The sequence below is a fragment of the Scyliorhinus canicula genome, chromosome 6 (assembly GCF_902713615.1).
Source record: "Scyliorhinus canicula chromosome 6, sScyCan1.1, whole genome shotgun sequence".
NCBI lineage: Eukaryota > Metazoa > Chordata > Chondrichthyes > Carcharhiniformes > Scyliorhinidae > Scyliorhinus > Scyliorhinus canicula.
Window position 1 is genome coordinate 117386260 of NC_052151.1, and position 12821 is coordinate 117399080.

A 12821-nucleotide genomic window follows, 5' to 3' on the forward strand; every position below is an offset into this window, starting at 1 on the left:
ATTTGTGTTGCCCTGTACCATACACTTTAGTGAAAAATATTACACAGCACCACAGCTAATAGTGCTCGTTTTTTAAAATTCTTCATATTTCATCTTTAATGTCTTGAATTTGGTCTCTATAAATGTTGAACCTGGTATTAGTTTTGTTGACTTTGATGAACTGACAGCCACATCAGGTATTGGTTGAAATTTATGGAGTATGTTTTGTTTTAGCAGTTGCATCATGAAAAAGGAATAAATCCAAACTGCATCAGAACTGTTGATTAATCTCTCATGCTACTGTTTGAAGATGAGGCAAGATTATCTCCGAACTAACCTTGAGCAACTAATCCACAATTCAAATTAACAGTGGATAGAATTTTGACACGGACATGCCAGATTGTATAAGTGAACATTTCTTCAAAAATAGTTTTCAGCAATTCAGCAGATAAGTTTCAGGTGAATTTTGAAGAGAAGTAATTAGATTGATAAAAATATGGGCTCATTGTTGCAATCTAGTAAAAAAATGAGACAAAATGTCATATGTAGGTAGCTGATTGCCTTACATTAGTAGCCCATTCAATAGTATTAGCTATGCCCATCACAATCAACACTAATACCACTATTCAATATTATCATATTTTGTACATATAAGCTTTATGTTTGAATAGTTGCCCAGACTGACAGTATTGGAAACAATGCATACGGTTATCATGAATGTAGAAATCCTGGATGAATTTTATTTCTAAATTGTTTAAACAGGTCTGTTCCAAAGCAGTGGAAATTGGGGTCCAATAACTAAATAATATGAATATTTTCATTAAAGGTAATTGAACAGTAACATTACAGTCAAGAAACAGGCCTTATATTTAACCATTACTATGCAGAAACAATTCTTATTTGAATGAAGAAGTTCCACGTATAATTTACCTGTGTTTGTTGATTTTATACATAGAGTATCTGACATATGCACCAGTTATTGAGAAATTCAGCATAGTAATGGTTAAAAGAACAAATATATTGTTTACATTTACAAATGATACATTACAATCACTTTTTACAAACTGCTTTTTCAATTAATATATTAATGCCTAAATACAAAGAAAGAAGATACAAAAATCACAACGTAATCATCAAACATCCCATTTAATTAAAGTGTTATATCACTCCATTGTGCTCTATAACTTTAATCATTGACAAAGAATCTTCTTTTAATAGTTATTGTTAAATTATCAATGTGACTGACATTTCTACACTGAAGTGGAAGTAGATAATATGCTCTGTAATGACACTTAAGTCAAAAAAATTGGACTTTTTTCTATGGAACTATGACTTTCATTGCAAAGTAATTAGTATACAGTAAACAGAAAACTGAGATAATAACAGAATTGTCCAGGTACTTCTGTGACTACGTATTTAAAGTGTCAAGTATAATTTTATAATGTAATGTGTGGTTTTATCTTTCAAATTATGATTAGTCAGCATTTTGTTGTTTTCTGTGCATAACACAAATGCAGTTTCTGCTTGGCTGTAAGTGAACAACTCAAATGTGTACTATTGCTATATGATAAATAACAGCAACATGTTGGTGTATAGATCGCTTGTAGACTGGTATCCTAGTTACCGTTAGTCTTGTAATATTAGGGATAAGTACAGATTTTAAGCTTCTAAGTAAGTCAGCTAAGTAGCTTAAAAAAAATCTTATTTATACTTTTGCATGAATTTCTGGTTGTTGCTCCTCAGAGAAGCTGGTGTTCTGAAATGCCCAGATAATCAGAGCTAGAAGTTGGCATATGAAACTGTTAGCAAGCACCAGTATGACTTTTTTTCTGATAGATTTGATTGTAGTTACCTTTGAGAAATGAGCTTTGGATACGTTATGAAGAATTGTTTAAAAAGTTGCAATGACAATGATAAGCCCTAAATTCCACTCTAATTTTAGATGATTCATAAAGAATATAAAATAAATCCTTCTGCAGAGGCACAGTGTTTGCACCATAAAGAAATGGGAAAGAAAGCTATAATGGAGCACCATAAATTCTGCCTCATTTGAGATCAGAAACTAAGGCAAATACTGCAATGCCTTTGGCAGTTATGTTTTGCCTCCATACTGTAATTTAAGTGTACACTATACTGTTTTTTTACTCCAGTATTCTTTTGACCATTCCATTTCATAGTTGTATTAGGAGGTTGGAGTAATTGCAGTTTGTAAATTTTGAAGAGTAGTCTATAGTATATGATTAAATGACAATAATTTAAGGTACTAAATCTCTAGCCCTTATTAAAATAGCACTTTAAACGACGAGGAAAATATCTGATCAGGGATAGCTCTGTGGATCTATATCAAGAGTCTTTTCCTACATGTTAAAACACAAGTACCTGAGTAATTCCCATTAACCATACTGACTAATGTGGATCTGCACACCCTGAACCAGGTATAAGACAGGTATGCTTTGGAAGGTGTGTGTGTATGTGTGTGTGTGCATGCGTGGGACATAACAGTCATTGGCATTTTGAATGTTTCTTTCTTTCACATGCCTAGCATGTTTTGCAGGTGACTGTACATTTCATTGTGATTCTATATTAAAACATACAGCACAGATTGCTGCCATGGTAAGAAGGTTGTTCTTTCCCAAAGGTTAGTTGATTTCATGTGATGACAGCTGACAGGAAAACAAGGCATATTCCAGAACTGATTCTGACAAATTGGCTGCTGGTGGTTTATGTAATCTGTTTTACTTTGATCCAGATTAAATCTGTAATTACTTCAAAGCTATTCACATAAACGGGTGTTAAAAACAGGTTAAAAGTTTCAATATCAAACAGGGGAGCACAATGGACCCATGAGCAATCTCTCCTGTAAAATCAGAGTGGTTACAAATATATTGCAAAGCTTGCCCCATTCACTGCTGAGCATTTTAAAGACTGGACTAGATAGGTGAAAGAAGGAAAAGGTTTTTAAGGATTATGCAAACTGTGGGGATAAATGTAATTAGAACTGTATCCTCATGTGGAGGGTAATGACAACAAGAAATGTGCATACTTTAATGATTTTTTTTTCACCTTTATGGGATGTGGGAATCGCTGGCTGGGCCAGCATTAATTTTCCATCCTTAACTGCCCTTCATTTTAGAGTCACCCACATTGCTGTGGATCTGGATTCTGCACATGTCAGCCAGACCAGTTAAGGACAGCAGGGGCGGGTTTCTCCGACCCCCCGCCGGGTCGGAGAATCGCCGGGGGGCGGCGTGAATCCCGCTCCCGCCGACCGGCGAATTCTCCGGCACCGGAGATTCGGCGGGGACGGGAATCATGCTGCGCCGGTCGGCGGCCGCTCACAGATCCCCCCCCCCCGGCGATTCTCCGGCCGGCAATGGGCTGAAGTCCCGCTGGTTCTTTGCCAGTCCGGCTGGTGTAAATTAGACTAGGTCCCTTACCGGCGGGACCTGGCGGCGCGGGCGTGCTCCGGGGTCCTGGGGGAGGGGGGGGGAGGCGCGGGGGAATCTGGCCCCGGGGGGGGTTCCCCCACGGTGGCCTGGCCCACGATCGGGGCTCACCGATCCGCGGGCGGGCCTGTGCCGTGGGGGCACTCTTTTCCTACGCGTCGGCCGTGTCAGCCTCCGCGATGGCCGACGCGTAGGTGAACCCCCCCCGCACATGCGAGAGGATGACGCGGGCAGCTTCAGATATTCCCGCGCATGCGCTGACTCGCGCCAGCCGGTGGACTCCCTTCGGCCCCGGCTGGCGCAGCGCCAAAGGCCTTCCACGCCGGCCAGCGGGGCGCAAACCACTCCGGCGCCGGCGTAGCCCCTGAAGGTGCGGAGGATTCCGCACCTTTGGGGTGGGCCGACGCCGGAGTGGTTCACGCCACTCCATCCCACTGGGACCCCCTGCCCCACCGGGTATGGGAAAATCCCGCCCTAGATTTCCTTCCCTAAGGGGCGTTAATGAACCAGATGGGTCTTTAGGACAATCGACAATGGTTCCTTGGTCATCACCAGACTTTTAGTTTCAAATTTCTAATGAATTCATATTTCATCATCTGCCGTGGTGGGATTTGACCAGAGGTCTCTGGATTACTAGTCCAGTGACAATACCATTCTGCTACTGCCTCCCCTATATAGGAGATTTACCCTAAGAGGTACAGTCCACATATGTGAATATGACAGAAAGTTAATTCCTTTCAATGTATTAAAATTATGCAGCAACGGTAGATTTTAATCCATTTAAAATTATGGGCCCAATTTAACTATCCCAAGAAACAGAGTCCTGTTTTGGGCACGAGTAGTGGAATGTTTCTCGGTACCTGCTGCACTGAGAACGAACCAGCTATCAAACGGGACTCTTTTTTTGGGGGACCTCTGTTGGGAACGCCCCATTGAGGCTGCACTTACCTCACTTCCTGCACTTCTCAGCTCGTCAGTGCAGGAAGACATCGGGGCACCATTTTAAAATGCTGCGTTGATCTCTCGCCCTCCCTCGGACTCCCCACAGTGGCCTCCGGACTCCCCAATGCTCCAACATATCTCTTAGAGGGTCCTCAAGACCCTCCCTCCCCACCTCTTAAGGGCAGGACACCCCCGGGTCTGATCCCTGGCACAGGCAACCTTGTACCCAGGCACCTTGGCACCACTAGCCTGGCATCCTGGCAGAGCCAGAGTAGCAGCAGGAGTACCAGGGTAGCACCCTGCCAAGTGCCTGACCACCTGGGGGCCTCCAATGGCCTGGACGACCCCCAGGTGCCGTTATGCCTGGTCCACGTTTTTTGTGGACCAGAGCTAAACAGTGCCTTGGCGAGGTCTCTCAGGCACGGCTGTTAGTTCCAAAGCATCAGGAGAATTGGGTGCTGAAATATTTAAATTAGCATAATGACTCACTTGAATATGCAAATATGGATCTCGCCCAGAGAGGGAGAGATGCAGATCGCAATGTTTCACGAGATCTCGTTAGATCTCGCAACGTGTTCCGAGTGTTGCAAACGCTGTGAGATTTAACAGCCTTATTGCATCATCGAGTCAGGCATGACAAAGCCATTGAATTGTGCCCTATAATTAGTCAGTGTTCACATAAGTGATTCAAAGCATAACTAACTTTACTGTTCAGATTTTCTCTGACATATCTTTGCTTAATACAAATTCTTCCTGTTTGCAGAAAGGGTGGGCTGAGTTGAAGATATCAATTAATTATCTGAAATTCTGAAGGTGTGAGATATGAACAGCAATTTGACTTCTATCTGTTCAACAAATTAAAACTACTGTAAATGATTTTTAAAAGTTAGCATAGTTGCCAGATTCAAGGAACACAGCACAGGGTCTGAAGTTATACGAAACGTTTGCACAGTGAACACTTTTACCTAGCAATTAATAGGGCGAATTATTTATATATAGAGTCTTACAAATGCATTACTTTGGACACAAGCAGAACACGTTGCATCTTTAAGTTTAACTTTGCATACACAAAACTTGAAGAGTCTAATAGTTGCATTACTGAAGCATTTGAATGCTTAACTAGACAAGAATTTGAATTACAACTCAGTCTCAGCCTTTCTTAGCGATGCTCATCAGTTTTAGTTGGGCTATGTGGGCAGAAGAAGGAAAGCAGACCAATGTGGACTCTAGAGCAAACAGTAGATTGGATTCTCCTACCTGCCTAAGGTTGGCCTATGTATAGGAAGAGGAAGGATAAATAGGGCAGAAAACATCTCAATCTCAATTTCAGTGCTTAATTTTCTGGAATTTTATTTTGTTTACTTGAAATTTATTTTTGGTGGTCTAACCTGTTGCCCAATAAGTAACGTACAAATCAAATGCACTGATAAGAAATTAACAAGGCATTGACACTATAGTAACTGTAATTAAATTATGTTGTGCCAACAGTCTTATGCTATTGGCACACTGACTTTAAGAAGTGAACTAGAATTGACATGTGGAGTAATGCTGGGCGAGGAGAAAATTTTGTGATGATAATAATCAGTTGTTCCCCCAAGATATGGTAGACTATAATATTCACTTTCACAGAACACTTTGCAGGAAGAGATTTGGACATTGGAATGACGTAGTAGTGTGAGGAGAAGAGTTATATGAGTTAATGGGTATGTTGCAGCAGAACAGGGATTTAAATCCAGCTCGAGTCAGATAAAAGTTTGTTTTAACTCCAAAATGTACCTCCAATTGAAACTGATTTTATCATGTAAGAGATGAGATGGGTTACAATTTATCTTGTAAATTTGGGGAAAGCATAGCAAAATATGAACACATCATTAAGATCAGCTTGTGAACTAATTGAACACAGATCTGAATTAGTTTGAGGATGATATGATTAAATCACACTCTGTGATATATGTAACTTTAGTAAGAGTGACGTACATGCACCTGCAAATATATTTAAAATAGAGTTAATGTCATTGGGTCTTTTAACCATTCCATTATCTTCAAATTATCAGACTGTTTTATTAACACCCAGTATTGGGGGAAATATTGGAAAGACTGAAGCCAGTCTTTGGTCCCCACCACATACCCTGTTCCTTGGCCACTGAATCCATCCCTGTCCTTGCCAACTGTCTGAAGCTGAAACACATGTTTTTCAATCTTGGTGTCATAGTTGACCTCAAGATGAGTTCTGACTACATATCTGCACTATCACTAAGACTGCCTGCTTCCAGCTTTGTAATAATGCTTGACTCCAACTCTGTCTCAGCTCATCTGCTACTGAAGCCCTCAACCATGCTTTTGTTACCTTTCGGCTTGACTATTCCAATGTATTCCTGGATGCCCTCCCACTTTCTGCTCTCTGTAAACTTGATGTCATCCCAAACACTATTCATGTGATAGCTTGCATCCAAACCTGTGCACCCATCAACATCTGTACTCACTGACCTATATTGGCTCCCAATTAAGCAGCACCTTGATTTCAAAATTTTCATCCTGGAATGTACTGTCTGAAAAGGTCATGGAAGCAAATTCAATCATGGCTTGCAAAAATAAATATGCTAAGTACCTGGAGCAAAAAAATTGAAGGACTACAAGGAAAAAGTAGGGTAATGGGACTTGCTAAATTGCCCTTGTAGAGAGTTGAAACAGGCACAATGAACCAAGTGGCCTCCTGCTGCATTCTATAATTCAAAATCCCTCCATGGCTTCTCCCATCCCTATCTTTATAATCTCTTTCAGGTGCAAGCCCCAGAGATGTCTGCGCTCCTCTATTTCTGACCTCCTGAGCATCTCTGATGTTAATTGCTTCACCATTGATGGTCATGTCCTCAGATGCCAGGCGCATAAGCTCTGAAATTCCACTCCCCCCCTCCCCCCCCCCCCCCTCCCCCCATCTCTCTGCCTCTCTAGCTCACCTTTCTCTTTTATGATGCTCCTTAAAACTTGACGCTTTGATCAAGCTTTTTGATAATCTATCCTAATATGTCCTTAGGGTGGCCTAGTGTCAAATTTTGTTTGATTATGATGCATTTTATTAAATTAAGGGTGCTATATAAATACAAATTGTTGTGGTTAAATTATTTATTTACGGTAAATGTGAGCTATTTATTGATTGTAAAAGTAAAGTCACCATAGTCCCAGATGACCATAGGCAGCTTTCCCATTTGGGGGGGGCGGGGGGCAGGGGTGGAGCTGAGTGGCGGTGATTTAACCTGAGGATCACCACACCTCAAGGCGAGGGACAAGATTGAGAAGGCGGGGCCTTCATGGATAACCTCAGCTAGTACGGGAATTGAACCCGTGCTGCTGGCCCCACCCTGCATCACGAACCAGCTGTACAGACAACTGGAGCTACAAAAAAACAACTGTTTACATCATGAAAAAAAATCCAGTACAAAGATTTTCTGTTTTTGGCAGCTGAACTGGAATTAGCACTTTCTTCATAATTAAGAGATTCCATGAATATGAAGAGCATTTTATCATTCGTAGCATTGCTTTCCAGATGCTGAATTAGGTGTTCTATTGGACATTATTGGAACGAAAATGTTTTAAAAACTTGAATTATCATTACAAAGAGGTTGGAATCAAAAGCTAACATAAATATTGCCCTTTATTGTGTTCTAAGTGAATTTCAGCACTGAGATATTTTCAGTTTAAACACTCTCACGACATTGGAGTTCACTATAAGTGGGTTCAACTGTAATGAATTTTACCTTAATTTCATAATAAAAGAGATCTTTTTCAGTATAGGACATAAATTCCATGCACGTGATAAATGGATTGTAGCAGAATAATATTTGCGATGTTAATTCTAATTAACGTGACTGTCTCCAGCAGTGTTATTTAAATCGTATAAATAACGAAACAATTAAATCTTAGTTCACAGGAACAAACATGTGTGATCTTATTCAGAAAAAGTAATTACAAATTGATTAAATATTCTTATTTCAATGGTTTTGCATATTGTCAATTGATCAAGTACCATCTAATCTATACAGATAGTAATGGAAAACATTGGCAGTATGGACTGCATTTTACAAGCAATGTTTCTTGTGCTTCTAGGACATTTTTGCATCAAACACATCAGGTACACTGAAAATGAAGCTTTCAAATTAACAATATATTTCTGTGGATAGTGCACAAAGGAGTGACATGGCTTCAATCAAATGAAATATCTGAAAGTTTATTTTCAAGTATTCACAACTTTTTCTGATATCTTTTTTATTCCAGGTTCCAACTACAATCTACTACCTGATTCACAATTCTACCTTCTGCAGACAGTTAATGTAATACACAAGAAGAACTGACAAAAACGTTATTTGTCAATAGTTACAGAGACCACTTACTCATTTTATTGATACCACATCCCAATACAAGCTCTTTGTGAAAAATCACTTAACATTGCTTAATTTTTAAAAAATGTTATTCTATATGCTATTTATAGTTATTATATAGTACTGTATATACTGATTGGATTGTTGAGTTTTGGGATATGAAATATGAGACTCCAAAAAGACATTCCAAAATGATTTAACATCACAATGTATTTTAATAATATGATTTCTCATAGAACATACTGGACAGTGTGCTTTAAGAAAAATAAAGTAGGCAAAACGGTATCAGCATATATCATGTAAAGGACGCCACAGAAGAAAATGTGGTATACATTACAGGAATTATTTTATAATTGGTATCTAGGCTGTTGGAGCTGCCTACACTGGACAGCCCATTAGAATGTGAATCACTGGTGCAGCTACTTGGCATCATTGGTCTTTCCCTAATACACATTAGAAAACTGACGCAAAATTGCAGTTATTTAAAGCAGGAAGATAACTTCTTGTGTTTTTCTAATACTATTAGTTCAAGTCATAATTTTTATACAGAGCCATGATATTCATATAACTGATTGTAATTGTTGCAGGGGCCTGTCAAGACTGTGATCTGAATATTATATAACTTTGTGACTGATTGCAAAAGCAAAATACTTGAATTTACTTACTGTCTACCTATTAAATCTCAAATGGAAAGTAAATGCTAAAGCCACATGAAATCAGAGAAATTATAGTGAGGTAGATACAACTACAATAAAGTAATATTGAAGCTATATAAAATTGAAAAGGAAATCTGGCACAGTTAGAAGATGCCTTTCATTATTCAACATCACATGAAGAAACCATGAATTAAACATGTATACTTCAAGATGTAGCATTTTCACCTTGTTGATACGAGATGTTTGTAAGGAAAAACAGTTCGAATATGGGGAAAAAAAGTTGCCTAAAATTTGGAGATTTGAGAGACTGGAAGATTGCATAGTTGGGAGCTGGGGCTTCGTATCAAGGTGAAAAGAACACTGTCAGATAAAATATCCTTTGAAAATCATTTTTGTTTATTTTTTTCATTTGACTTTTTAACTGTATATCTCACACAGGAAATGTATGTACAGTACACACATGCTCACAAACTCCTGACATTTACAGCCATATAAATATCCTTTCTTAATTACTTCATGCACAATTTTTTTTAAATAAATTTGTCATCACTTTTAAGCCTATGAATTTAACTCACAGACCCACCTCTTCCTCAGAAAGAAGGGAAAAAGCACCTGGGCAAAGTTCAGCTTCACATGGATTGCTGCAACTTGAAATAGGAAAAAAATAACTACAAACTTCTCAACTGTCTTGAGGTAAGAGTAGTTCACGAACCAAACATACATCTGAACATATACATTACATTATAGGAAATAGCAAAGTTTTTCTTCCATACATTATTTACAGTTTCTTTGTGTTGTTTTTGGATAAACAGCTATATCAATCTACAGTAAGGCTTCACAGGAAGTATTCGGTTAATTTTTTTTGTTTTCTAAAAACCACACTATAAAATTGAGGTTCGATGTTAGCACCTTTGATTATTGATGTTGCTCCCATTAACACAGTAGCTATTTCCTGTTGAGAACCTTAATTTTTAAACGTTTTTTTGTTTCTGCAGGAGAATTACAAATTCTCCATGCAGCTGCACTAGAACCTCACATATAATATACATATATATATATACAGTGATTCTTTTATTTTTACTGCACTGGCACATAATATGAAAAGGTACTGGCATTGTTGTTTGCTGTAAGTGGCTGCCTTGATAGGAGTACCATAAGCACCTAGAGAAAAGGCACCACAAGGTTGAGAAGCAAAGAGTTTTTCCTTTGTTTATTTAAAATCACATCCTAAGCTAAGATGATTTAAGAACCTAGGGCTTTCACGGTCAGCGGAATAAATAATCGATTATTTTCATTAACACAGACGCAGCTTTAAAAGACTGCAACACTTCATGTTCAATCAGCAGAAGGAAATTATGGAGTAGTTGAGTCAGTTTTACAGTTGAGTTCAGTTTTAGGTCTGAGGTGTCCTCAAAGTGATGAGATCTGGATCTCAGTCACTGCTTTATGAGATACTCCTAAGTGAGTATTCATTTCTACCTGCAGAACATAAGAGATAAAAACAGGAAAGAGGGTAGAGAGGATTTGAAATTATATTGCCTAGGCTGGTCATTAGCTGAACATTTTTTTCATACTATACTGTACCAATTCATAAAAATAAGATAAATGTTTTGACTGAAATTGGACTGAATTTTATCAGGGTGGTGGTAGCCCCAGAGGTTGGAGCCCTGACCAGATTCTGTGGCAATGAGGCAGCCAGCTGCTAGTCGGGGTTCCTGGGCCTTTAAGGGAGGACGTTCCAATCAGATGGCTGGCAGCTCTTCATTCCCAGCAGCTTCATCAGGAATGATGATCACTGCTGGGTCTACTTCAGCCCACAACAGTATCGTGGAAGCCAAGGTAAGTCAGTTAGATGCCAATAGGGTGGTGAGTTGTGGTTAGTGAAGGTGGAGGGTTGGGCGGGGGGGTTTCTGTGGGGGTAGCCCTTGCACCTGGTGTCGAATCATGGGGCACCCCGAGCCAGTATGACAGCCACCATATTTTACTGTACTGTCTCTACAAATGGCTGAGGGCCTGCTGCCACTGGTGAAATTCCAGTGGTGGTGGGAAGAGTGACCATTAATTAGCCACTTAATTATCTCAATAGGCCACTGGGTGGGGAGGCCATCCTCCACCTTCTCCGCTGCTGTGGAAATGCTACTGTATCGGGAAGATGACACTTCCTGCATTCTTCTCAATTCTCCAGTTCCTCCCTCTGCTTGCCAACCCACTTTAAGAGCCCTGTTAAATTCCACCCTTAGGGTAGATTGTACAGAGCAACATCTTACCTGCCCCCGCCCCACCCGACCTAAGTCTGGCTGTACTTCATCAACATGAAATTGGGCTGCTTCACAGCAATAATACGCTGGGGGTTAGCCTTAATTAAAGCAGAGAGGGCCTTCCTCAGGAACAGGATACCCATCCTGGAGAACATCTGGCCAATCTGATTGGGCAGCATCTCTGTAGTCCCAGAGGCCCCTGAAGACAATGGTGGCCGCTGCTGGGGATACAAGCAGTCCCAAAGAAGGTGAAGGTGTCTCCTAGAATTCAGGTATATGTGAGGGTTTCCGGCAAGCATTGTTGGGACACCCCACCAAGGAGGAGAGAAGGGGGCTTGTACAATTTTTGATGGGATGGCCCCGATGGAAACAGGGGATATAGCCCCTTTCTGCGCAACAGCAATCCATGCTGTTAAAACTGCCAGGTGTTTGCAGGTCCAAATATGACTGGAAGTGCACCAGTCAAATATAAACTAAGTTACCTGTAATGCATGTCATTACCTGATGTGCTAGGCTTTTGTTCAACAGTATATCCACAAAGGCAAGTACACACATTTACAAATGTAAATTGATAAAGCACCTTCAGAGTTCTTTTAAAGTTAGGTCAATGTTAATGCACAGTATTTCTGCAGCAAAGGTGTGTAATTAATCATTCACTTTTTTGGAAATGAAAGGAATATACTAAACAACGGATGACACATGAATCTAAGTCTCAAATGTATTTTTTGTTAACTGGTAGTAATCAATCAATATCCTATTTCCTCCTAGGAAACAAATAACTGGGCCTTTTGTCGCTTTCATATTTAGATTTTTGACATTGACAGCTCAACATATTTGTCTATTTGATGACAAGTCACTGTGGCAGATTGTAAAACGCAACCAGCAAATTTTGCAAGTTGCTAGCACCAGTCTGAAGTGTTTGGCTTTGGCCCACTGCTGTTAAAAAGATTTCCAACTAGATGTCACTGAAAAAATATAAAACCTGATCTATTTTCTTCTAATTTGAGAAATGATCTCTCATATGTTAGTTTCTTTCCTAGGAAGACAACTTAAGCTATTGCTGCTTTATATAAATCAATTAAAATAACAAATACATTTAGTAATATTTTATGATTAACATGATAGTTGAACTAGATAACTAGCTAACCTTGAAAGCCCTTTGGA